The 26,547-nt window shown below is 43.7% G+C and overlaps 1 protein-coding gene across 7 annotated transcripts in view; it reads left to right on the top strand.

Moving 5' to 3' along the window:
- Nucleotides 1-590: 590 nt before the first annotated feature.
- The window catches only part of PAK3 (p21 (RAC1) activated kinase 3), a 79,086-nt gene continuing 53,129 nt past the window's right edge, over nucleotides 591-26,547 (top strand). For 2 of the 7 annotated variants that reach the window (XM_079961712.1, XM_079961713.1), the window contains exon 1: nucleotides 613-851. The gene's annotated coding sequence lies outside the window, so the exon portion shown is untranslated. Of the gene's footprint in view, nucleotides 852-3,256; nucleotides 3,315-6,032; nucleotides 6,165-26,547 lie in introns of all 7 variants that reach the window. The other 5 variants (XM_079961711.1, XM_079961710.1, XM_079961709.1 and 2 more) reach the window with 5 other exon arrangements.

The raw sequence follows: 26,547 nt of genomic DNA, 5'->3' as shown, positions 1-26,547 counted from the left end.
CAACAGGCCTTTAAGACTTTTTTTTTTTTTTTAAATCAAGTTCTCATACACAAAGATGTTAGGCTAGTTTTTAAATGAGTGCTGTTCTTTATTTTGAACCATGCCATATTATTAACTTTGGTTTGTGAGACATCCCTGGCTAGACTAGAGTGTGTTTAATGTTGCCACTTGTTTAAATTGTGTGTTTTAAAATTATTTTATGACCCTGAGTGTGAGTTGCTCTAAGAGGGCAGTTTTTGTTGTTGTTGTTGTTGTTGTTGCTGCTGCTGCTGCTCTGGATCCTGAAATAATCAGGACCCACCTGATAATAATAATAATATAATACCCTTTCCATTCATATAGTCATAAGGAATGTGCTTCGGTAAGCACAACATTTTAAAAGTTTGCATAGGCTTTAATCTAAAGCCAGCGGAGGGAAAAGGTCAAAGGCCACTGGCGCGGGGGCTGGATTCAAGTTTCTGAATGAGGCCGCCCGCCTCAGATTCCCACAGATGCTTGTCTCTGAAACATAAGATTTGTCTTCCCCTGCCCTGCCAGTGCTATTAGTAGTATTATTATCTGCTCCCTCTCAGCCAACCAGGGCGGCAGGAGCCTGGTGACGACATGTGCTAGGGAACAGCACTGAGGCAGTGAAGCATCCAAGCTACTAATGTTAGGATTGGAGGTCAGAAGCTGCTCTATGGGGAGAAAGGGAAGCCTTTTAATGGACTAAGCCAGGAGTGTGCCTTCCTTTCCCTCCTCACCCACTCCCCATTCTTTCTTTTTTTCCTGCAAAGGGTATTGCTTTCGATGACAATACCAGACCCTAAGAGGCCGACAGTCTGGATACAGCATGACAGGGCAGACTGCAGGTAATGCTTCCCCCAACCTCATTTTCCCCTTTGCTGCTGTTACACTGGGAACAGGGCTGGCCTGTGGACCTTCCGTTTGCAATTGACACCTGAGCCACGCATTCTTCTGCTTTTGCAGTCAAGGAGCTTCTCTGTCTCCGCTGCAGGAGAAAGAGGATCCCAGAAAATGCATGCTTTGTTTTTCGTTTTATAGTGGTGTGTAAACCTTGCTTTGGTGGAGGGGTGTTGTTCCTTGTCTTCAAAGCATCTTGCATCTCCCTGCCCCCTTCCTCTCTGATTTGTAATTAAAAAAATAAAAATAAAAATAACAGCAGTGTCAGAAAATCTGGAGACTGACATCTTATAGCAGTTTAACTCTTGAGGGGATGGAGGGAAAATGGGAAGGGGGGCTTGCATTTTGCAAATGCAGAAATCTGTTCTTGCCGCTGACTGAAGTGTCAACACGGATGTCAGCGGCAGGAGCTGCCTTGATGGGCTTCCCATCGAAAGGGAACAATACAGGCTCTGGTTGTTATTCAGATGCACGAGAGAGACATGGCCTTATTGTAGTACCGTCTGTGTGTGTGTGTGTGTGTGTGTGTGTGTGTGTGTGTTTTCCTGGTCAATGCATTCAAGCCATTTCTGTATTTTCTTTTGTTTTGAAAGGGGGCTTTGGGGGCTAATACAATGTAAGGATGTTCTCCCATAAGGCATTAGTCTGTGATCTTGAAATGCTGGTGTTTCTTTTGCTAGGCTTCCTCCCTTTGTCCCAGACCTGTATGTATGGCTACGTTATCCAAGTAAGGAACTGTCACCATGCACTATCCTACTCCCTACTGCTCTCTTTGCTCCTTCTGTTTCATGTCAGGTTTTAGGATCTGTTTGTATTTGGGCACCAGAATGGAAGATGATGAGTGCATCTTTGTTAAGCAGCAATAAGAAGATGATGGTGAAAATGATTTTAAAAAGCAGAGGTGCAAAAATGGGATTGTCTCTAGTATTGTTAAGCATGTGTGACTCAGTGGGCCTCAGCAGCTGAATGCTGATCTTGTTATCCATTTAAAATGGCCCCTATCTCCCCTCTCTCTACTAAAAAAAAAAAAAAAAGGGTTCATGGTCAAGAGGTTTATTTTCAGTGCCTCTAACTGGGATGGGACTCTTTGGGCACTGGCATTTTGTCTTCATGTATGGTTTTCAACACCTTTCATGTGCCTGGGGATGCCTCTTCCTTTTGTCAAGATGTGTATCACTTCTTTTTTTAATACTGAGGAAATAATTTTGGGGTTTGGTATGTTTTACACTGCATTTCTTGTTGATCATAATTTTTGGGGTTTGGAGCTTGTCAAAATTCTGCACCCCTAGGCAGGGCTGCCAAGGTCGAGTGAGGTTTCGGTTCAGCAGGTCAAAGACCAGACATAGATCTGATTGTTTGAATCTTTCACTGGGGTGGGGAAGTGGGGGGATGCGGGGATGGTGTCAATATGGCTGGCTGTTACAGTGGTGGCAGCAGGGGGGTAGGCAGAGGGAGAAAGTCTGAGGGGTGGGTGAAGCAGCTATCTGCTGTAGGGGAAGATAATAGAAAATGCTGGGCCCTGGTGGGGAATGAAATCAAGTGGTCCCCCATGACTCCTCCTTGATTCATAAATTAACATTCTGCAGTTTATTTCTAGATTTTCCAGAGGCACAGCTGGTGGGAGAGGGGAGGGGAGGGCTGGGAGAAAGGAGAGGGATCATGGGTGGCAGATTGATGCTAAGGAGGAAGATGGGTTTGCTATGCCAGTGAGGAAGATGGGCAGGGGGAGGCAGGAGAGCTGCCTGAGTGGGAAATGGGAAGCTTGAGAGAGGAGGGAAAAGAGGAAGGAAGTCAGTTGGTGATGTTCATAGAGAAAGGAACAAGGTGGAAGGGTGGTGTGCAGTGAGAGGTTGAGTGAAATAGCGGTATAAGAAAGCATCCTGGTGGATCAGGCCAAAGGGGCCCCATCTTGCTCAGTATCCTGTTACTACAATGACCAATCAGATGACTATGTGAAGCCTATAAGCAGGGTCCAAGCACAACAGTTCTTTCTCCACTTGGGATTCCCAGGCACTAGGGTGAAGGCACTCCCACAACTGGTGTTTGAAGCCCAAAATGCATAGCATTAGTCACAATCCTTGGAAGCCAACTCCTAGATGCTGAGATCCCTTTGCTTCTCCCCCAATAAAATATTTGAGGGGGACAAGCCCTCAAATGATGTCGATGTGCCCTGTCATGTGATTGATTATGCAGGGCGGGGCTTACCTGCCCCCTCCCATACTCACTGTCACAATCCATCTGTATTCTGTAGCTTCATGAGAAATACTGCTGTTTCATGTGCTTTCCCTCAAACCAGCTTCCATCCAGTTTGAAAATGTAATCTCTCATTAAGCTGAGGTTTGTATATGCACAGGTGATGGCTTCACTGAATAACAGCTGTGTGAGGACTGCAGGCACGGGAAACAAATCAGGTGAATAATGTGTCCGGCAACATAAAGTGTGACTTGAAATATAGCAGGAGGTAACAACCACCTTAATGTGTTCATGCCCTGAAAGAGACATGTTTGCCCATCCTTACTGCTTAGCCATTTACCTGCCTGGTTCTGTTTACTGTATCCAGTCCCCCTGGGTCTGAGGCTTTGGCTCAGAGCCTTGTCTGCGACTAACTTTACTTCTGTTGCTCCAACCTCCTTTGCTACTTCCAACAGAAACAGATTCCAATGCTCACCCTCAGTCTATCGGGGCAAGTGATGAGGGGATGGATATTTTCCCAGCGCTTTATTTCTCTGAAGAAAATTTTCCTTTTCATAAGTTCATTACTTGCAATGAATATACCATGCACCGTTCTTTAGGTTGTCAACCTGCATTTGCGTGTCAACAGTTTTCAGTGCCTCTGTTCCCTCCCGCCCTTAAATGTAATTACAGTCGTGCCTTGGTTCTCAAACGTAATCCGTTTCAGAAGTCCGTTCAACTTCCACAACGTTCTGAAACCAAGGCGCAGCTTCTGATTGGCTGCAAGAAGCTTCTGCAGCCAATCAGAAGCCGTGGAAGCCGCGTCGGATGTTTGGCTTCTAAAAATAGTTTGGCAAACCGGAACACTCACTTCTGGGTTTGTGGTGTTTGGGAGCCAAAACGTTTGAGAACTAAGCTGTTTGAAAACCAAGGCACAACTATAATGTTAAGTGACGTACATGGCATTGCCATTACATTTTTTTGCAATAACGTTTTCTACACAATACAACATTTTAACCACATTAAATGTGCTTTAATTTTTCTCTCAAATATTTCTGGTGAAATATGGTGAAAATTAACGCAGGCTGCTTTTTCTTAAAGCTTTGTTTAGTACCGTATCCCCCAACCAGGTGCTTTCCAGATACTTTGGACTACAATTCCCACTAGCTGGCTGGGTCTGATGAGAGTTGTAGTCCAACACGTGGGCTTTGGCAAATATAGGTTTATTGGGGTGGTTTGTTTTTAATAAGTAAGATAAATATGCTAAAATAAATCACTCTAGGGGTCAGAACATTTTCTGATGCAAATCACCCAGTGCAATTTTTTCTGATAGGAAGGTTTTTAAAGGAGTTTTTCCAATTCAATTTCCCCCCCAGAAAATCTGCATCACTGGTCAATGCAGTACTTCTTTCTTGATCCTGCTGAGGCTCTAGTCATCTTCTGTTTCCCTGCTTGGCTGCAACAAAGGAATCCTGGGAGCTCTTTGTGAAGGCTAGGAATCTCAAGCAAGTGAAGTATTATAGTCAAATGGGATTCAGTGTGCACAGCATTGCTTGTCCTGGTTGGCTGCAGAGAAAATCCAGGGACAATCTTAGAAGAGGAATTTTGTATCACCTCCTTGATCCTTCTAACTGCAGATGGCCAAGATTGAACTGGGATTAGAAGCATATACCATACCACTGAGCCAAGGACCCTCTCCAACACCTGGGCTGGGAGAACTTTGGATTTCAGCAGTGCGGATGGCGCTGTGGTCTAAATCACTGAGCCTAGGGCTTGCCGATTGGAAGGTCGGCAGTTCGAATCCTCATGATGGGGTGAGCTCCTGTTGTTCAGTCCCAGTCCTGCCCACCTAGCAGTTTGAAAGCACATCAAAGTGCAAGTAGATAAACAGGTATCACTCTGGCGGGAAGGTAAACGGCGTTTCCGTGCGCTGCTCTGGTTCGCCAGAAGCGGCTTAGTCATGCTGGCCACATGACCCAGAAGCTGTCTGCGGACAAAACGCCGGCTCCCTCGGCCAGTAAAGTGAGATGAGCACTGCAACCCCAGAGTCGTCCGCGACTGGACTTAATGGTCAGGGGTCCCTTTACCTTTACCTTTATCCTTAAAAAGTCCATAACCATCATAGGCTTTCCCTGGTGCCTGTGCCTGGAGGGATATATTACCCCTTGAGGGCTTTTATGACATCAGCAGAACCTAACAATATTTTTCATGCATAATTCAACTGACCGCCCATGCCCAAGAGGTTTAGGGGCTAGCAAATGAGGCTGCCTTATACCATCTAGCCTAGTGTTGTCTATAATGGTTGGCTGCAGTTCACCAGGTTCTGAAGCAGAGGTCTTCTGCATTGCCTGCTATCAATTTTTTAACTGGTGATGGCAGAGACCTTCTGCATGCAAAACACATGATCTACCAATGATCCATAGGTGTAGCCAGGGGGCCAGGAGGCATCTGCCCCCCAATCAAGTAAATAAATAAAAATACTTAACTAACAGCAGAAGTAACCAGAATATTTGAAATTGAAATGCTTGGTGAGGTCACCTGGATAATGTTGTGTCACATTCTAGCAATGCAACTGGCAACCCAACTGAGCAATACCTTATCTCAAGGCTCTGCTCATTTCTCTTGCTCAGCCATGCACCACTTGTGCCATAGAGTAGACATTCAGTAGTACCTTGTGGAGAGTAAAGACTTGGCTAAGGCCGGTGATGACAGGGGAGTCTCTCAATGGCCTATTCTTACTGAGTGTGCACAGAAAAGCTGCATTGGGGAAAAAGGAAGAATTTGAGATGGATGTGCTAAAAAGATTTCCAGCAAATCCATAAACATTTTATTTAATTTAGATTTCTTTTTTAAAAAAATAAGATGAAAAAGGCATGTTCCTTGTAGTTTTGCAAAATATACTTATTAACTGCATGAAAGGTACTCCTTAGTGTTAACTTTTTCATTTAACTTCCTAGTTTTCAAATGACTGAAGATTTTGACAGATTTTTCTGAGTACTTGGGGTCAAAAGAGAGTAATTTAAAACAGCAGTTGTTGAGACACTTCATTCAGAATCTGCTAGACAGAGCCAGACAGCGGATGATGACAGGTGGGTGTCCTGCCCCCCCCCAAACATAAATCCTGGTTACGCCCATGCACTGAGCTGTGCCTCTTCCCTTGGAGATGCTACTCTCTTGTTCTACTTGCATGAGAGTCAGCTGTCTGGCATGTGTGGTGCCTGAAAGTTCCCTCATTGTGACCATTGAAGTACAGGGGAGACGTGAACAGATTGGACTTCCTTGGCTGCAGCTTTTCCTAGTCACAAATACCTTTGTTGTGTCTGGGTTCTGACATTGATGCTGCCCCCAGCCCAGATCCTGCACTGTTGTTTTCTCTCTCTCCCCCCATTTCTATTTCCCGCTGTGCTCTGCAGTGATCTTCCTTATTTGCCATCTGTTTTCTTGCCGCAGCAAAAGGCACCCTGATGTGTATACTCACTGGTCAGGCTTCCAGGAATTTCATAGAAATGAAACACTGGGGTTCTATTCTGGGTGTCATATTATGTTTGCATGTCTGACACTTGATCTCTGAAGCCTACGCAGCTATTGAATTTTGGTGTACCTTTGGCATTCATAAATGTTGTGAGAAGGTGGGAAAAGTAGAATCGGGTCAGCTTTAAAAAGGGATCAGGTGCCTTCAGCCAACTATTAAAGCGGAGCCTATTCACATCTGTAGTCTCAGTTGGCATTTTGCATGGTCCCCTGTCACAGACACACATGCAGCTGGCAAGGGTGTCGGCTGTGTTTCCTCACTTTTAATGGGCATGTGAACATCAGGAACAGCGAGAACAAATCTGATGCCACTCTCCCCTTTCATCTCTTTGAGTGCATGTGTGAAAATGGCTAATGTATTTATTATTATTTATTATTGCATTTATATCCCACCATTTTCATCCATGGAGCTCAAGCTGGTGTACATGGTTCTCCCCTCTTCCTCATTTAACCACAACCCTGTGAGGTAGGTTGGCCTGAGAGATGGTGACTGGCCCAAGGTCACCCAGTGAGCTTCGTTCATGGTTGAGTGGGGATTCAAACCCTGGTTTCTTGGATCCTGGTCTGACACTCTAGCCAGTGGAATGAAGTTGAGGAATGGAAACCTGAAGGTCTCACTTGTGTTATTACTATTGCTTTTGTCTGAGCCTGTCCTCTACTTCTTCTCCTCCTTTTTGTGCCTGTCTTCCTTATCCAACTTCTTCTACTCAATGAATAGGCATGGGAAATGCACAGAATTGCAGGTGGCAAGGAAATTATGCAGGGCATAGAATCACAAGTACAGGTGTTAGAATCAGCTCTGTTGTCTTTTTTAAAAAATGAATAGCCTGGGCAGCTTGGGTTTATAAACAGTGCATGATTCATACCTCTTTTGACCAAAACATCAAATTAGCATGACTTGTTGAGAGAGGAGGTTTTCCCACTTCCATTTCTTCCCATGCCTCTGGTTGATTCTCCCCTGCATGCCAGCCTTTTTGAATTCTAGATTAAGTAGATGAGCTTCAAGAATTAATTATGGAAATGAAGTTTGCACCATTTGCTGCAGCTTTCACTTCCTTCTGTTCATTCACATTTATGAAACTATGGTCTGGTTTTCACATAGCACTAAGCCAAACCATAGTTTAATGGGAAGGAGCAAGTGTGCAGCTATCCAGAGTGAATATTGTGGCTACTCTGCTCGTCCTTTGGTCCTGCTTCTCTCATGCTGCCATTGGTTTGGCTAACGCAACACGGGAATGCAAGCTCATATTTTGTCTCCCCCAAACAAACCCCAAGCAGCAAACCAATATTAAATCTTGGTTATTGCAACTCATGGTTTATTCAGAGCAAGACATATCAGGAAATAGGGTTTGGATTAAGTCAAATAAATAAGACAAATTATGGCTTAGTTCTGGGCAGCATGGCAGTATCAGATTCAGGGAGAAGTGATTTGTATGTACTCCGGTTTGTTCTCCCTAAGCCATAGTTTGGCTTAGTGTTCAATGTAAACTGGGCCAGCGAAGAAAAGCAATCACAAAGTAATCACACATTTCATGCAGTGTTTCATTGGTGCACATATGCACTGCTGCACATGTGACAAAACACATGAAAGAATCTTGGTCCAACCACATGTACAACATCATACTTGGGGTTTTTGTGTGTGTGTGTGCTTTGCCAATGCATCTGTGTGCATTGGTGATGGAGAGGTGGTAAATGTCATGACTGAATGGAAAGCTGTGTCAAACTGTGCATGCAGAGTGTTTTGTACAAAATTTGGATTTATTTTTATTTTTAAAGGAACAATGAACAATTCTGGATATGTCAATCTCAGTTTAGAAACAGGACTGGGTAATTTGGAAGTCTAGTCTCCAAGGAGGCCTTCAGGTGAGAATTTTGGAAACATTACTGATGGCTGCCTTTTCTACCCCACTTGTAATTTGTACAATTGTCAGAACTGGATGGCTGTTCTGTTCTGTGCTAGATCGGTGGATATTTCTGAGCTACAAAGGTATTTCAATTTGCCCCCAAGCAAGGATTGGGGGGAAGGCATGTGACATGCCCACCACTAGTTTTGCAGATCTGTTTGGAATTTTCCACAGCTACCCTTAAGTGAAAACAAAGACATCAGTGCCAATCCCAAATATCCTATGTAACATATAGTTTGGCCTTTATTTATACAGTTATCAGATCAGTTTAGATTTATTTCTTACAACCACCGGTTGTTACAATACGAAGCAAGGAAGATGAGCATTTAATAACAAATGAGATGAGAAATAACATTAACTTAATTAAGCATAAATCAATAAAAAAACAATTAAAAGACTGGCAGTCAACCCAGCAAATGAAATAATAATAAGTCCAGCCTAACTGTACCAGCTTCCTGTTTTGTTTTTATTAACTATGACAAATCAAATAAAAATGATGGAAACAGCCAGGATTCTCCAGTTGTCTTTTATATTTGTCTTAATAAATATATAAAAACAAGCTTGTGCCTTAGCTAGTGCCATTAGGAAGGCAACAACTCTTCTCTTTAGCTTGATATCCTTTTCATTTTATCCTTTCACACACAGATAGGGCTGGCCCTGCCATTAGGCACAGTAGAAGAGATGCTTTATATGGAATATTTTTAGGGGTGGGGAGTAGACAGAGCAGGGTCCTACATGGCTTCCACAGAACTCCCTAAGCTGATCTGCTGCCCCCAAGCGTAGTGGAGGATGCTCTCCCATTGCCAACACTGAGGTAAGATCGAGCTGCCAGTGTGTTAGCTTTTGTTTGCGGAATGCAGAGGGACACCACCTTATCTTTTGCCTCAGGTAGCAAAGTATCTTGGACCCATCCCACATACAAAGAACATGGTACCATTGATGGTTTTCCTCTAATACCTTCTGTTAACAATTAAGCAGATAGTGGGGAAGATCCCAACTTTGTCTAATCAACAGCAGAGCTTTATAGCGTCTGTGCTAATCTGCCTACAAGAAGTGTAGAAGACATTAATGGAAACCTCACAATAATGATTTCATTAAGCAAGCCAAACTTTTTGATTTTAAGTAAGCAAACCTGTGGACGTGGGTGTGCCCTCACCAGGTCCTCCCCCCCCCCGCCTGCCCCTTATTACTTACATCCAGTCCAGAGAGTGTCCCTGCCTGTCACCTTCCGCCTCCTTAGCTCAGTGTGTCTCTTTTAGAACTCAGCAGGGAGGAAGATGGGGACAAAACTTAAATTAAATGGCTGTGCCTGTCATTTGCTCTGACTCCACCTACTCTTGGTTTCTCTGCCTCTTGCCCTATAAGCCACAATTGGCAATAGCCAGCAGTGGCTTGGGGGATATCTTTCTAGATATTCTTATATCAAATAAAGGGTCCTGTTTTAAACTTCAAATACTGTGCCAAGGTGTATCATTTTGGCTCTTAGAATTTTGTTCTGGATACAGTGTAAGGTGATTAGAACTTTGGAAGTCTCAGGTCCCTGCAGGTATTTGGAGCTGAAGGGAGGGCCTGTTTTCTCCCAGCAGGGAGCCAACATGATGCTCTTGAGATGTTGTAGGTCTTCATCTCCCACCATCCTATCCCTGACCATTATTGTCTGTGGAATGCTCTCCCCAGGGAGACAAGCATGGTGCCTTCTTTTATATATCTTTAAGTGCCAACAAAGTCTTGTCTCAGGCTTTGGGCCCATAATTTGAAGTGTGGCACTGTAGGATCTGTTAGTCCTGCCTTTTACTTGCACAACTATGTTTTTCAGGGGGTGTTTGGTGTTTTTTTTACTTGGTTGTTATTTATTGCTTTTTAGCCTAAGTTCTTTTGGGATGCTCAGGGCAAAAAAATGGACTAATCAATGTAATTAATCTTTCAGAGGTTATAAGAAACAAAGATCATTATGCCCTAGATAAAACAAAATGACTGCCTTGGTTTCTTCCATCTGTCTGTCTGGTCGTTTTAACTGTATCTAGTTTTGAAATTGTTTTGTGGGTCTTTGGACCACAATAAAGTTTTGATTTGATGTAATTAATAATATTAGTAATAGGCCATGCTGGACCACCAACTGCTACCTTCTGTAGATGTTTCTCCACCATCTGAAGAACTATAAAGAAGGTCCAGCAAAAAACTTTAGATCAGTGATGGGGAACCTCCAACTCATGGGCCTCATTAGGCTCACCTGGCCTCCTCATTTTACTCGCAAGGCCATTTTGGCCAAGCCCCCCTACCTTATAGGTAAAGGTAAAGGTACCCCTGCCCGTACGGGCCAGTCTTGACAGACTCTGGGGTTGTGCGCCCATCTCACTTAAGAGGCCAGGGGCCAGCGCTGTCCGGAGACACTTCCGGGTCACGTGGCCAGCGTGACAAAGCTGCATCTGGCGAGCCAGAGCCGCACACGGAAACGCCGTTTACCTTCCCGCTGGTAAGCGGTCCCTATTTATCTACTTGCACCCAGAGGTGCTTTCGAACTGCTAGGTTGGCAGGCGCTGGGACCGAGCAGCGGGAGCGCACCCCGCCGCAGGGATTCGAACCGCCGACCTTTCGATCGGCAAGTCCTAGGGGCTGAGGCTTTAACCCACAGCGCCACCTGCGTCCACCCCTATCTTATAACTGACATCATATATATTGTCAGGTGTGGGGCAGGTAAAAATGCAGCTCCCATGGGGTTTGCTTTTGAAATCACTATCATGGTTGTTGGGGCATGCAAAGTGCCTCTGCTTGTGTGGTTTGATTTCAAACCACGTGAGCAAAATTAAATATGACACCATTGTGCCATCAGTTGATTGGCAGGTAGGTGGTTGGCTGGATCTGGCAGCCCACTCCTACCTTAGACACTCAGAGTAACTTGACTGGTTTACTGTAGGTCACATGCTTGGATATTTAGTCTTGGGACTGGCTTGCTTGCATATTACATGTTGCTTAATGACTGTCAACAGCAATGATGGGTCAGTGCATCCACTAAATTCAGAGGCAGTACACTTGTGATCATCTTATGCTAGGACCAAGCAATAGGAAGTGGCTGTCTCCATTATGCTGTGATGTGACTATCAAAAAAACAGCTAGGTAGTGCCACTTCTGGGAATAGTGTGCTGGAGTAGATGGTCCCTTGGTTTGATTCAGCGCAGTCAGTTGTTATGTTGGCAATGGTTTCAGACAACTTCTTGCGTCAGAAACAAGCTATTTACAAGCTAAGTAAATAAACCAACAGCAACAATTGTGCATGCTTTCGCATACATACACCCAGCATAGATCAGATTGTCCCCAAATTGTACTCCTGATAGCCCAGAGAGAAAGCCAACAGAACTATGGGCCTCACCGATAATCAGCATAACGAATTGTGGCCACATCTATAAGATTTAACCAGTATGTTAGCCTGAGGCATACCTAATGCCTGTTCATTAAAGGATCAGATGAGCATGCAGGCAGCATTCCAGTTGTTAAAATATTCATGTGCCAGTAGGAGTGTCTGTTCCTAAGACAGGCAAACCTGAGCGTAATGCATGACAGTCATATGGTTCTTGACTGGTGAACATTAAACCAATTTTCTACCCCCTTGGTTACCTGCTTTTCTTACTGTTCACAGCAGTTCCCCTGCGAATTACCCCAGTACTCACAGGTTGCTGTTTTTCTTCAAGTAGAGCTGTTGCATAACTGGACTGTGAGTTTGCTTGCTGCGGGCCACTGGTCCTGCCTCACTGATATGCCTATGGAAGAGTCTATCATTGCCCCGATAAGCTGCTTCTTACCCAGCTGTATAGCCAGCATCTTAGCACACTGTAGAACAGGGGTGAGGAACCTGTGTGCCTCCTGATGTTGTTGTATTCCAATTCCTGTCCACCTGTGTCAATACCGCCATTAGTTAGAAATGGTGCAACTTGTAGTTCAGCAACACCAGGAGGCAGGGGTAGTACAAAACAGGAAGTGCTGCTTTGCCCTGCCGCTGCCATCACCACCTACCTGCTCCTGCTTGCTCTGCCGCCACCACATGCTCTGCTGCATCTGCCACTGACGGAGAAGCAATACCACCAATAGCCCCAATTTTGGGCAAGATTGTGCCAATTTGGGGCATGATCTTGCCCAAAATTTGCACTGAGTGTGGTGCCGCTTCTGTGCCAATGGTGGAGGTGGCAGGGCAGGCAGGGCACCCATAGGCATACCTGATGGGGAACTTCTGCCACTTGAAGCAGGGATCTCACCCTGCCTAATAGCTGAGCTGGCTCTGTTTGGAGGAACACGAGTTCTATTTTATTTCAGTAAACATGTTCCTCAACTTAGTGCCGTCCCCTTATTTTGGACTACACCTTCCATCATCCCCAGTCAACATGGCCAATATTCAGGAATGATGCATGTTGTAGCGCAGCAGCATCTGGAGGGCCAGAGGTTCCCCAAGATCCTGCCCACATCTTGCCCACACCCCGTGCATTCAATGTTCACTCACTTAAAATGGCTGCTGAGTTCTTCCCTCCCCCTCTTTGTGCACCAAACTTTCTTCTGATTCCTGGACCAGATAATTCCTCTCCCTCTCCTCCACCCCAAATTAGTTACATCTGTACAGCACTCCCCAGCTTCCACTTAGGGAAGTGGAAGTTTTCATATGCCGTCACTGGAGACACCAGTTTTCCATCAACAATGAAAGTTAAATGCTGCACACAGCAGTGGGAGAGCCGAAAAGCATAGAGACACTTGTCTAATTTACAAACTTGTAGCACCAAACAAAAGAGCGATCAATGATTGAATACAGTCCACCATTTATTAATAGAGAGATCACAAGTTGGAATTCACCGTAAACAAAATCAAACATTGCTGATAATGTGCATAGATTTATTCTGTGCTGTTTCAAAGGATTAAAATGTGGATGTTAACAGCAATGTTTGATTTTCTTATTAATGACTTCTGTGATATCTCTGTTAATAAGTCATTGACTGTGTTCAATAATTGATTTAACCAGTAGATGGACACCAGCAATTTGAGAAGGTCTGGGAGCCGACACACATTGCTTTCCCCATGGCTACTGCACACACACTAGTCCACTCTCAGATAGACATGCTGAAGTACTCTTCCATGAAAGCTGCTCTGACTTTCATCTTCATTCAGAAATAATGTGATCAGGCTGCCCCTCCTGACCACTAGCCCACTTCCTGATCTGCTGTCACTCTTCCTAGTGATCAGGTGCTCCTGAGGGCTGTTACAAGGACATCTGTACCAGGGATGGGGAACTTGTGACCATCCAAACGTCGTTGGACCCCAGTGGTCAGGGATGGTGGTTAGACCACTGCAATGCATTGTATGTGGGGCAGCCTTTGAAGACCATTCAGTAACTACAGCTAGTGCTGAACACAGCAGCTCACTTGTCAACTCGGAGAAGAAGGCATGAATATATAGCATGGGTCCCCGTCTGACTGAGCTGTCAGCTAGCTTGTCTCTGAGGCTGATTCAAAATGCCAGTTTTGCTCTTAAGCATTGTATAGTTTGCGACCCCTATAGGTAAAGCATTGCCTTTCCCCATATTAAATTGCCTGCTCCATAAGATTGTCATACATGCCTCCTCTAAGGAAGGTTAGAGCTGGGGTCAGCAAACTTTTTCAGCTGTGGGCCGGTCCACTGTCCCTCAGACCATGTGGTGGGCCAGACTGTTTTTTTTGGGGGGGGGGGATGAACAAATTCCTATGCCCCACAAATAACCCAGAGATGCATTTTAAATAAAAGCACCACGTTCTACTCAGGTAAAAACATTCTGAATCCCGGACAGCCCGTGGGCCGGATTGAGAGGGTGATTGGGCCACATCTGGCCCCCGGACCTTAGGTTGCCTACCCCTGGGTTAGAGAGTGGTGTCCACCATTTATGCAGGAGCTCCACATCTATGGAATGCTATGCTGCACTTAGCATCCAATTTGTCTTTGTTTCAGTGCCAGGCAATACATTTTTGTTTTCCCATGTATTCCCACGGGCTGCCTCAGTGACTGGATGTTTTTACCCTGATTATGTTTTTAATATGGTTGTGTATTTATTTTTACTAGTCTCACTGTATTTCCTTCTTGAAATTGCTTTAGGACTTTCTGTTGTGAGAGGCAATTCATAAATTTAATAAACTTAACCAAGTAACTAAATCTAGTCTAGCAACATCTGGAGTGCTGCAAGTTCCCCATCCCTGATTGGCTGGGACTTGGACACCAGTGTCACCAGGAATGGCAAGTGATGGGCTTGATAAAGGCTATGAACTACTTGATATGGGGAATGTCCTAGGTATGGATAGCTGTGAATATCTTTATTTTCAAACTTGATGCCAAAACCAGGCCAAAACCTTTGGTGCTCTGGGCTCAGTAGCGAAGTGAATTCAGCTTGCACAGTATTCTCTGCATGCCTTTGTGGGAACTCTTCAGTTCCTTTTAAAAAGTACTGCCGAGATTACAGGTGTGACCAGACAGGGACGAAGCCAGTGCGTGGAGCTGTTGCTGCCAGCACAGAAGGGCAGGGGACATATAGGCAGGCATGACACACAGCCACACTTTCACATGATCAGCCAAGCAGTCAATCACATACTCAACAGGTGGGTGTGGGGTGGGCAGGTTCATCCAGTTAGGAAAGCACACACAGCCTCCTGGTCCAGACATTTTGCTTAGGTTAGTGCCATCACTGGCCTTTGCTCCTCCCAAGTCTGTGCTTCCCCTCCACCAAACAGAACCTCACAAGTTCAAGTGGGTCTCCTGGGACATTGCATTTGTGTGCACAAAAGATAAATTTACCTTATTTAAGTATATATCATAATTGAACAACCAGTGGATATCTCATAGGCATTTCGTTGCCCAATGCAAGAACAGGATTCTTGAGTAGATGGGCCATTGGCCTGTTCCAGAAGGCTCTTCTTATGTTCTTATATTTAAGTCTGGGTGGATAAGAACAGCTGTGGAACAATAAGTGCTCTACTCATTAGGCTACTCCTACCCAGAAGTTGCTTTACAAAACTTCACTGGCTGCTAATGCCCAATCAGCAACAGTTGTTGGGTTCACATTTTTCACCACCACCACCAGAAGTGTTGGGTTTCTGAACTTGCTTTAATATGCTAGCTAGGGAGAAGCAGGTGCTGTCATGAAACCATTCTGCCTGGCCAGCTGCCCTTACTAAACCTCTGTAACATGAAAATCTGACTTGCCATCTGCCATATTCGTGTGTGTGTGTGTGTGTGTGTGTGTGTGTGTGTGAGAGAGAGAGAGAGAGAGAGAGAGAGAGAGAGAGAGAGAGTTTTCCATATTGAAAAGAAATGATTACATGATTTAATATTATTTTAATAATTTTGATAATGTTGGAAGGAATGGAAGAGTCAAGAAGACAGGGTAAACAAGGGAAGAACATGTTACTATGCATACTGAAACTTAGTTATATTAGGGTATTCGGATTAGGGGCGATGCCAAGGACTTCAGCTTGACAAGACCTTTGATATCACGTTGTGATTTGGACAGGACCAACCTTGTTACAGTACAGGTTGGGTTCTTGATTTGTATCAGTGGCAGTTCTGCAATTGATCAAAGGTTTCCCAAATAGATCTATCCTAGATCAAGGCTTTGATGACAGGTTACGGGTGCAATCCTGTTTGCTATGGATGGATAAATCTGTCAGCTTTAGTTTCTTTTAATTCTTCACATTTTCCCAGTCCTCTGTTAACTTCATAACATTTTTGGAAGTTGAATCTTGATTCAGTACTGGTGACTGGGTAGTATCTTCCATCACAGCTGAGGCAACAGATCAGATTGGGGGGACCCAGAGAGAGAACATGTGGCAACCAAGGGCAATGGCTCAGGTAGGGAAGGGCTCTTGCTATTGTTGCCCCTGAGCACCTGCTCCTTGAGCTGATTGTCTCACCTTACCTAACGGTAGGGCTTTCCCTATCCCTGCCTTGATTCCTTGTCTGATAGAACATTCTGAATCCGGGGTGTGTGTGTCAGAGCTAGCCCACCCATGAGGCAATGTGAAGGTGGCCACCTCAGGCAGCAAGATCCACAGGGGCAGCAGACCCCAATGCAGAACTTTACCCACCTACCCCACCGCCTGTTCCTAATGTGTGGTGGATCCTCTCATCTCTTCTTCCCTGGTGGGGAGGGGGTGTCATTTTGTGGTTTGTCTCAGGTGCCAAAATGTCTTGGGCTGTCCCTGGGGAAAACAAATGTACAAATGAGTAATGCTAGCAAGGAGGCACAGTACATCCTTGAAGATATGCAGCAAAGGAGACTTGGTTACGGTGACCTGATCAGGTGTTCAAGCTGTCTGTTGCTATGGTAATGAGGCTGAACTAGAGTGAGAAAGAGACAGCAATTTTCTCAGTTTGGAACCACGTCTCTTTTCTGCTCATACTTGAGAGCTTGGAGAGCATTATGTCCCAGACATGGTAACACACCCACCAAAAAAGAGAAAGAAAAAAGATAATGGTGTGGAAAGAGAATGCTGATTTTCTAAGCGTTCATCTCCCCACACCCACCCTATTAGCATTTATTTGCTGAGAACAATAGAGGACTGTATGATGTGAAGATATACTGCATTTACTCAAATGTAATGCACACCTTTTTTGGCCAAATTACGTTGCGAAAATTAGGGTGTGCATTAGATTTGATGGCGCATTTACATTTGCCAGCAAATACTTTTTTGATTCCGAGGTTTTGAAAACTGAGGTGTGCATTAGATTCGATGGCGCATTAGATTCACGTAAATACAGTACTTTACAGTGCAATCTTATGGAGGATAGGGCTTTCAGTGCCTAAAAGCAACAATGGCTGTGTTTCACCTCCACTGTCAGAGACAAAGGTGTTGTTGTGGGCATCCGTCTGTCTCTGGAGACAATGAAGGAGTACGCCTTTGGGGGGTGAGGTCAAGCTATTGGAAGGTTGCAGCACCTGCTGTGAGATTGATGCTGGAGAGACATGTTTTGTTGCAGCTGGGGCAGATGAAAGCGTCCAGTTGTGCTGCTGCAGATGCACAGGGCATTTCTTTTGCCTGTGCTCCTCCCAGTGGTCATTCCTCCGGTCACTGCTATGGATGCACAACTCAGCTGCCTATCTCCAGGTAATGCAGTCTGACAAGGTTGATGTTTACGCTGCTAGCCTTCAGGTCACATTTGCAGACAGCAATTCAGACATTCAGCATGTCTCTGAGTATCAGTTGCTTGATACCTCAGATGGGAAGAGTGTCATTGCACTCCAAACCTGCTTGTAGGCTTCCCATCAGGGCACCTGGTTGGACACTGGAGGGAAAGGGTGCAAGACTAGATGGGCCACTGGGCTGATCCAGCAGCCAGACTCTTCTTATGACTGCTAAATGGAAGCTCCATGCTCAGAAGAAGTCTGACACTGAATAGGGATGGACAGATTGGTCTGTTTCTGGTCCTGCCAATTTCACATTCATTCTTAAATTCATTACCATCCCATTTCCAAATTAATCTGATATTTCAATTTTATTCCAAAGCTGCATTGGTGTGGTGGTTGTTTGCGCTAATTAATCCAATCTAATGAATGCATTAGATCCAGACAAAGGGAGTCAGGCTTATTCTTATTTAAATCAGCATGAAAAGCCTGTAATCACTAACTTTGATTTCAATGGGATCTAAACATGAATAGATTGGCCTGGATATAACCAAATAAAGCACTGTGTCCAGGTACCTAAAAGCAATGGGTTGTTTTTTCTTTTTATTAAAAAACACACACCTTATTTAAACATAATTTAGCCATCTCTTTCTGACAGAATTCAGGAAATAACTTAGTCAAATAACAAGTTTTAATAACCAGAATTAGGCAGGCAGTTCTCAGTTATTAACATGCAGGGTGAAGAAAGCCTCCTACAAGCAGTCAGTATTGGACAAATACTGTTGTATTATTTACCCTGAACAAGGTCCAATGATGTTTAGCAAAGAATGGTTTATTGCAGCTGAGGTTTTCACCTCATTTCAAAATAGAAGAGCCATGCCAAACTTAACAGCTGTATTGGGACACTGCAATAAACTGTGGCTTATGGGAGAATCTTCCCCAACATGGTGCCCCCCAGGTATTGCTGGACTGCGACTCCCATCATGCCTGACTATTGGCCATGCTGGCTGTGGCTGATGGGAGCTGCAGTCCAAATTATCTGGAGGAACCATGTTGGGGAAGGCTAGTTTATAATGATGGGAATGATCCTAGCCTTCTCTTAGCTCTGCATGTTTTACTCTCCACTCTCCTCTTCCACCCCTGCTGCTGGAAGGCGATCAGAAGCTTTTACTTGCCATTTCAATTAGAGTTTAGTGCTATCTCCAAACCCATGGTTTGAAGTTGGATTGCTTCAAACAAACCAATATTTATGACTGGCCACAATTTTTCAGGTTTAGGTGGCATAGAAATCTGTGCTTGGTCAAAAACCCATGTGAAAACTTTTTTTTAATAACAATTTTTATTAAATTTTCTAAATTACATTTCAAAATATTCATTTAAACAACCTTGAATCAATGACTTCCCGTCTTCTCCTTCTGTGGTTCATTTTGCATACCATATATCCCTACATATTTCCCATGAACTAAACCATTCAGTAATCCTTTGACACGTCCATCAAAACTTATTTACACTGATAAATTTATCTTAATGCTACCAACGTTTTTAAATAAACACAATTTTCACTTATATACTCAGTAAACATTTCCCAGTCTTCTTTAAACGTGCATTCTTCTTGTTCTCTTATTCTGTAAGTTAAGTCTGCAAGCTCCACATATTCCATCAGTTTAAATTGCCATTCCTCTTTGGTTGGGACCTTGCTCGTTTTCATTTTGGGGCTAACAAAACATGGGCCGCGGTAGTAGCATACGTAAATAGTTGTTGTTTTTTACACCTGGGAAGAAGTTTCCTTTGAATTATCCCCAACAAGAAGGACTCTGGGGTTTTTTGGAAATGTACTTTCAAACATTTTTTTTAATTCATTACATATCATATCCCAATACTCTTTTACCCTTTTACAAGTCCACCACATATTATAAAACCTCTTTACATCTCTAGCACTTTGGATGTGACAACTTTCAAATTCTTCCTTGATTCCACAGAAAAGACACAGTAGTTGGTCATGAAGTCCATACATATGCTGTACTCATTCTCCAGTAACTTCTCCTGCATTGTACTGTATGTGAAAGCAAGATCTCTTAGTATATCCTCCTTTAAAATAAAATCAATCTCTTAATTTATTTTACTACATTTTTATTGTATCCTTTCCCCCAAGGAGTTCAGGGTGGCATATGCTGTTGTCCTCCTTCTACCCCTCTTATCCTCCCAGCAAGCTTTTGAGGTTGGTTTTAGAGACATCTGTCCTACTTTTCTAAAAATGAAGAAATAAACAAAATAAGCATTAAGCAGCTCGTAGCAAGGAATTTCAAACAAACAGAAATACAAAGCGAACGAGGAACACTCGCATTCTGCTTAAAATTGCACGTTACACAAACAATAGGGACTAAAGCACCCACCGTCCAAAAGAACCAGGTAAGGGGTAGGGGAGCAAAGATCTATCTCACAGAAAGGCAAGAATGCATCAAATCAATCAGGCTCATGGCCGTTCCAGAAGAACCAAGTATTTATGCCTCCCTGAGAGGTGAGGGTGACATTTTGTAAGATTGGTGCCATAGCCAAAAATACTTTGCTGCAAGTGGATATCCTTTGAATTTCACATGGTGGGGGCATATGGAGAAAGGTTTCATAGATTGAATGGAATGCACAAGAGGGTCGTACAAAGGAAATGAGCCTAACTCCCCCGCCCCACCTCCTTGTACCTTCTTCTGACCTGTACAAGCTGTTCCACCACGGCTCCAGCTGCAAAGAATGAGAAATGAACGTTTCAGAAATAAATGGATTTTCAACCAGAACGCTTTCATCTGTATTACCTTTTAATGTTGTGTAACTAAAAGAAATGGGATTGTTGGTTTTCTTTTAATTTATTTTTAGAAAAAGTAAAGAAGGCACAGTCACAGTGGAAAATTGAAATTTTAGAGTCAAGATGCCCTTTAAAATGCAGAAACAAATCATATAATAAGAAATGCTATATATAAAGTATGGGGGGAAATACAAAAGATGTTTGGAACAGAAAACCCCCAAGATGGAACTTTCCACTAGAAGCAATCGCTGTTAAAAAACAACAACATCAAAGAGAACTGGATAACGTATAACACAATATTAAGGTAGGAGGAGGGTCAACTAATATTGAGGTTATGAGAAAATATAAGATCACTTTTCTAGTTGGCTAGATTACTTCCAGGTGAATGAAGTGTTCAGACAGGATAAGCAGACAGGTTTTGAAAAGGAGCCTTCAAGATTTGAAAGAGAACTACTGAATAGTAAAACCAAGGTAATTGCAAAAATGTATAGACTTCTTTTAGACTATGAAGTAATGGATGAGGAGGTTAAGGCTTCACTGATAAGGTGGGCCCAAGATATGGGCCATCCAATTATGTTAAAAAATTGGGAAAATTTATGGAATGTAAATTTGAAATTTACAGCCAGCTATAATATAAGAGAGAACATGATGAAAATGGCTCATAAGTGGTACCTCACTCCTTCCAGATTATCAAGAATGTATAAAAATCTGGCGAATGCTTGTTGGAGATGTGGAGGAAATAATGGTGACATGATCCACATGTGGTGGACGTGTGAAAAGATTATGATTTTTTTTTGGGGGGGGAATATACGATGAATTAAAAAAGATGATGGGGATAACTTTTACTAAAAAAAAGAGGCATTTCTATTAAGTATTTTAGATAAAGATATCCCAAAAAAACTAAGAGAGGTATTCTTGTGTGCAACCACAGAGGCTCGAATACTTGTGGCCAAGGGATGGAAAGATAACGAGGCTCCAAAAATAACAGATTGGCAAATCAAATTACAGGAATTGGTAGAGATGGCTCAATTGACTAGCAAACTCAGAGGAAACTCAAAGCAAAAATTTGCAGGAAAATGGGATGGTTATAGAAGTTATGTTCAAAAATGCAATAATAGTTTTGACTCCATGCTAGCATTCGAGTGATAAAGGAACTAAAAGGAGGTGGACAACAATTATGGATGTGTTATTTTTTCAGAATGTATTGGAAAATTTATATAGAAAGGTTTATTGTATTGTGTACATTCGATTGTAAGATAAAATTTATGCAAAGGGACTTGACAGGAAGTCAAAGTTGAAGAAAAGATTTTGTGAGATAAAAGGGGGAAAATATTTACTTTCATTATTATCATTTGTGTGTGTGTGTGTGTGTGTGTGTGTGTGTGTGTACAAATGTGTGTTTTTGTATGGAATGTTTGGGAGGAAATAAGACGGTAAATAACAAATAACAAACTAAATATTGATGTATGTAATTTTTATTTCTCAATTATATTTAGTGGTAGTATGGTTGTATTGTTTTTTGTAACATAAAATCATTCAATAAAAATCATTTTTTAAAAAATAAAAATGCAAAACCATTCTTAGGTTACCCTGGTGCTACTTATGGGTATACCGGAGAGAAAGAGTAGCATTAGAAATTATGGTAACCCATGGTACCTTTCTGCATGCCCTTAGGAAAGACCTAACTATTCTGAGTTGCATTGCTGTTGGAATAATGCAGATTGCAGTGGTCTTTTCTCCACCACTCCTGCATAGGGCTACCAGGTCACACAATCAATACCTCCATAAATGCCAACCAAATTGGCTGCTCATTGGTGCTCCCCTGAAGGCTATCATGCTGAGGTCACCAGATCTATGAGTTGGCCCATTTTGAATAAGTGCAAGATGCTGTTGGCTTGATCATATGAGAATGACCCACCAAAAATCTTAGACCCATTGGGATGAACTGAAACTGTGCAAGAGTATGGTTGCTCATCTCACTGGGGCTTGCACAAGTGCATTAAGTTTAGGCATATATTTGCATATGTGTTGCCTCCTGTGAAAACAAAGAACAAAAGAGGACATGGATTTGCATAAAATGTTCACATGCTAATTTGCATGTACAGATTCAAATCTAGAAAGAATTGCTTTAATTTAAAAAGAAATACAATGCATCTCACCATACTGGGAAAGATTGGGACCACCTGTGTGCCAATCAAATCTCTTCTCCAGGTGCTAACTGTGGATAGGCAACTTAAGAATTTAAGAGCTAAAGCTCCATGGTACAACATCTGCTTTGCTGAAGGGCTCAGGTTCAGTCCCTGGCATCTCCCGGTAGGGCTGGGAATATTCTTTTCTGAAATCCTAGAGAACCACTGACAGTCAGTGTAAGACAATTTGATTGATTGATTGATTGATTGATTGATTGAATGAATGAATGAATGAATGCAAGACAGTACCGAACTTGATGAACCAAAGGTCTGCTTCAGCATGAGGCAGCGTCCTTTGTTCTTAAGTATCCTGACCAACCAAATAACAGCCTAGGGAAAGCCACCGCTGTTCTCCTTTCTTAGGGTTCTTTTATCTTTAAATTGGACTTGGATCAGATATCTCTCCAGATAGAGGACTCCTTCCAACAGAGGATGGTCCCCAAACAGCTCTTCAAATGGAGGACTCACCTCCTTAAAGTAAGATGCATGGCCAACTTGATCATGTTGTCAGTTTGGCCTGTGTCTAATTCTACCACTCTTAAGGGCACCCTATATCTGCTACCCAAGGGTGCTTTGTGGTAGGGCTGAAGGCAATGGAAGCTTCTTGATCTTTAATGGTGATGTACCCAGATCTAGTGGCGGAGCTTCATGCTCCGGCACTGGGGGGCGGAGAGCAGACGGGGGCGGGGCCCTGCCCTGGGACGTACGCCAGCCCCACCCCCACCTGCTCTCCACCCCCCGGTGCCATAGCATGAAGCTCCGCCACTGGATCTGGGTACGTCACCATTAAAGATCAAGAAGCTTCCATTGCCTTCAGCGCAGGCGAGGGGGCAGGCTCAATGGCACCCCACCGGGATCGCACTGCTGGGGGCAGTGCACTCCCCTCCCACACTCCTCTTTCTTCCAGTGCCCAGATCATAGCCTGGGGCCTTGAAGCTTGAACTGCCATGGGGCCCCCTTTGCAACCAGCAATGAGGTCTGGTGACCACTGCTATCTTCTGCAAGGGGGTTGTTCCACAACAGATCATCACACCTTTACAACATCTGTTCTACCGACTCTCATACTTTGGGATTGTTGAAATATACACAAGAAAAAATAACCAATTTCAGTTGTGTGACTCAAATTGGGTCAACTCTGAAAAAATTAAGCAATGTGGATGAAAGCTGCTTCTGGGGCCCCTTCAGGATTAGGGCCCCTGAACCTTAAGCTTTATTGGTTTCATAGTAGATCAGCCCCTGGCCTGACCTCATGTTTTGGTATGGAAATATTCTAAAGCTTCAACTCATTAGGTTTTGTAGTTTTGTTGTGCTTGGAAAGAGGCTGTGTGCAGCCTAATATTGGATGAAACCTGTTTCTTTCTGCAGTTTGCTTGACAAGTGTTTTACATCTCTCCTCCAGCATAACTAAATGTACACTATTTCGACCTGTTCTGCAAAAACCAATAATGTTTCTACAACTCCAACTGCCCTAGAAGAAATCTTCTTCTGTCTTCCCTTCCTTGACAAGGTTATTTTTATCTTGATGCAGTCATCCTCTACTTCATTTTTGTTCTTTTTGTCTCCCTTCATCCTGAATTTTGATCAATACTTTATGAGCCAGGCTAGGACTGTGTGTGTGTATTTTGCATGTTGTTGTTTTTTAAAGATCATGCATCTCCTGCAGGGGATTTGAAGGGCAAGAGACATACTCAGGGGTCGTGTTGCTAAAGTCTTTGCAAAGAGAGATTCATGGGATCCTGGAGATGAAATTACATCTTTGCAAGACTCTGTCAGGTTAAACCTTTGTTGGAAGCACACAGGTAGCAGATTATCCATTCACTGAATTGCAAAGGCTCTCACTTGAATGGTATGGTAAAAATGGGGCTGAAAAAGAAGGCAAGGCCAATGCATAGTCAATAGGCCATTTACAATGGTAAGGTCCTGAAATTTTGTTTCATCTCTAATGGTAACCTCCACAGGGTTAGGGGACCACATTTTCAAATGTTTTGCAAATGCTGTCTTGTAAAGCAAATAGGATTTATGTCTCCTAACCTGCATCTTTTATTTTTCTGCGAGGACCTGCCATATTTTTCCATGTACAGTGGTACCTCGGGTTAAGTACTTAATTCGTTCCGGAGGTCTGTTCTTAACCTGAAACTGTTCTTAACCTGAGGTACCACTCTAGCTAATGGGGCCTCCTGCTGCCGCCGTGCTGCCGCTGCACGATTTCTGTTCCCATCCTGAAGCAAAGTTCTTAACCCGAGGTAATATTTCTGGGTTAGCGGAGTCTGTAACCTGAAGTGTATGTAACCTGAAGCGTATGTAACCTGAGGTACCACTGTATAAGACGCCCCCATGTATAAGAAAACCCCTATTTTTTTAACCCAAAATTAAGGAATTAAGTTGTTTAGCTTTTTTGGAGGGTGGAGGAGGTCACTTCCGCCAATTGCTCATCCGCCTGCCCGCCACTGCTGATCGCTTGCCAAAGCCACTGCCGATCGCACACCTTGCCGCAGCTGCCAGTTGTCTGCCTGTTCACCGCCATCAACAGCCCACCTACCCACTTGCCACAGCTGCCAATCGCCTGCCAGCTTCTCCACAGCCGCCAGTCACCTACCCAACTGCTGCAGCCACAGCCAATCGCCAGTAGGCCTTGCTGCAGCCACCAATCACCCGCCCAGTCACCACTGCCAATATCTTGCTTGCTGCTGCCATTAATCACACGTCCCCGCTCTGCATTCACTTTCCGGGTATAAGATGGCACCCAATTTTTGCCTATTTTTTTTAGCAAAAAGCATCGCCTTATACACAGAAAAATGCGGTATTTCTTTCTATACCCCTTCTCATGTAACTTCATGGCATCTCATTCAGAGCTGATATAAGCGACACTAGTTGAAGAGGTTTGGGTCACAGTGAAACCCAAAGCAATTGCTTCTAAACTACATCAAGAAAATGCAACTGATGTAATTTCATAGCCTCTGGCCAAAGCCCCTTTCCAGCTATTAGGCTGGATGGAGGTAATAGGAAACTACCTTGCTTTCCTTTGTGTTGGCAAAATAATGTGTTGATCGACCAGATGGCTTTGTGCACCAGTGGTCAGGTGGCAATTTTGTTTGCCTGCAACTGGGTTCATGCAGGAAAGGTTCAGTCAAAGCACAATGTTGTTGCACGCTGCCGCAATCGCTGAGTGGTGGGAGATTCCATGGGTTCCAAGTGCTTACCCAGGGTTCATGTTTCCTTTTGGGAATGAGGCACAGCAGAGACTTGTGGTGTGGCCTACGATGGAGGGGTTCACAGCATCAACACCCCAAAAGGGTCTTGCTTCTCCCATAGACACAGCCTTGGATTCAAGCAGAAATGAGCCATGGCCCACTCTTTGCCTTTCCAACCTGCAGCTTTTTCCTCTAGGTCAGTCATTCCCAATTAGCTAATTGCCGAGGACCCATTATTTTTCAAAAGCCAAGCCACGGACCTCCTACTTTTGAAAATTTGGATAACTCTGTGGTAGTTACCTCTGCAAAGCAATTTTAGGTATACTGAAAAACAGACCAGGACTGAGCTAGTTTTCAACATCATGATACAGTGATACCTCTGGTTAAGAACTTAATTTGTTCCGGAGGTCTCTTCTTAACCTAAAACTGTTCTTAACCTGAGGTACCACTTTAGCTTATGGGGCCTCCCGCCACCGCGTGATTTCTGTTCTCACCCTGAAGCAAAGTTCTTAACCCGAGGTATTATTTCTGGGTTAGCGGAGTCTGTAACCTGAAGCGTCTGTAACCTAAAGCATCTGTAGCCCGAGGTACCACTGTACATTAGTAGCTAGACATAAAGATATTCCGATATATCTGAAATTGGAGATCAGGCGTAGGGATGAGGGAAGCAGCAGTCATGGAGATTGGATGCGGGGGGGAGGAAGCGGAGTCACCTCCATCAAAAGGTTTGAATGGGAGG

This window comes from Podarcis cretensis, assembly GCF_951804945.1.
Source record: "Podarcis cretensis genome assembly, chromosome: Z".
NCBI lineage: Eukaryota > Metazoa > Chordata > Lepidosauria > Squamata > Lacertidae > Podarcis > Podarcis cretensis.
This window is presented reverse-complemented; position numbering and strand designations above follow the sequence as displayed.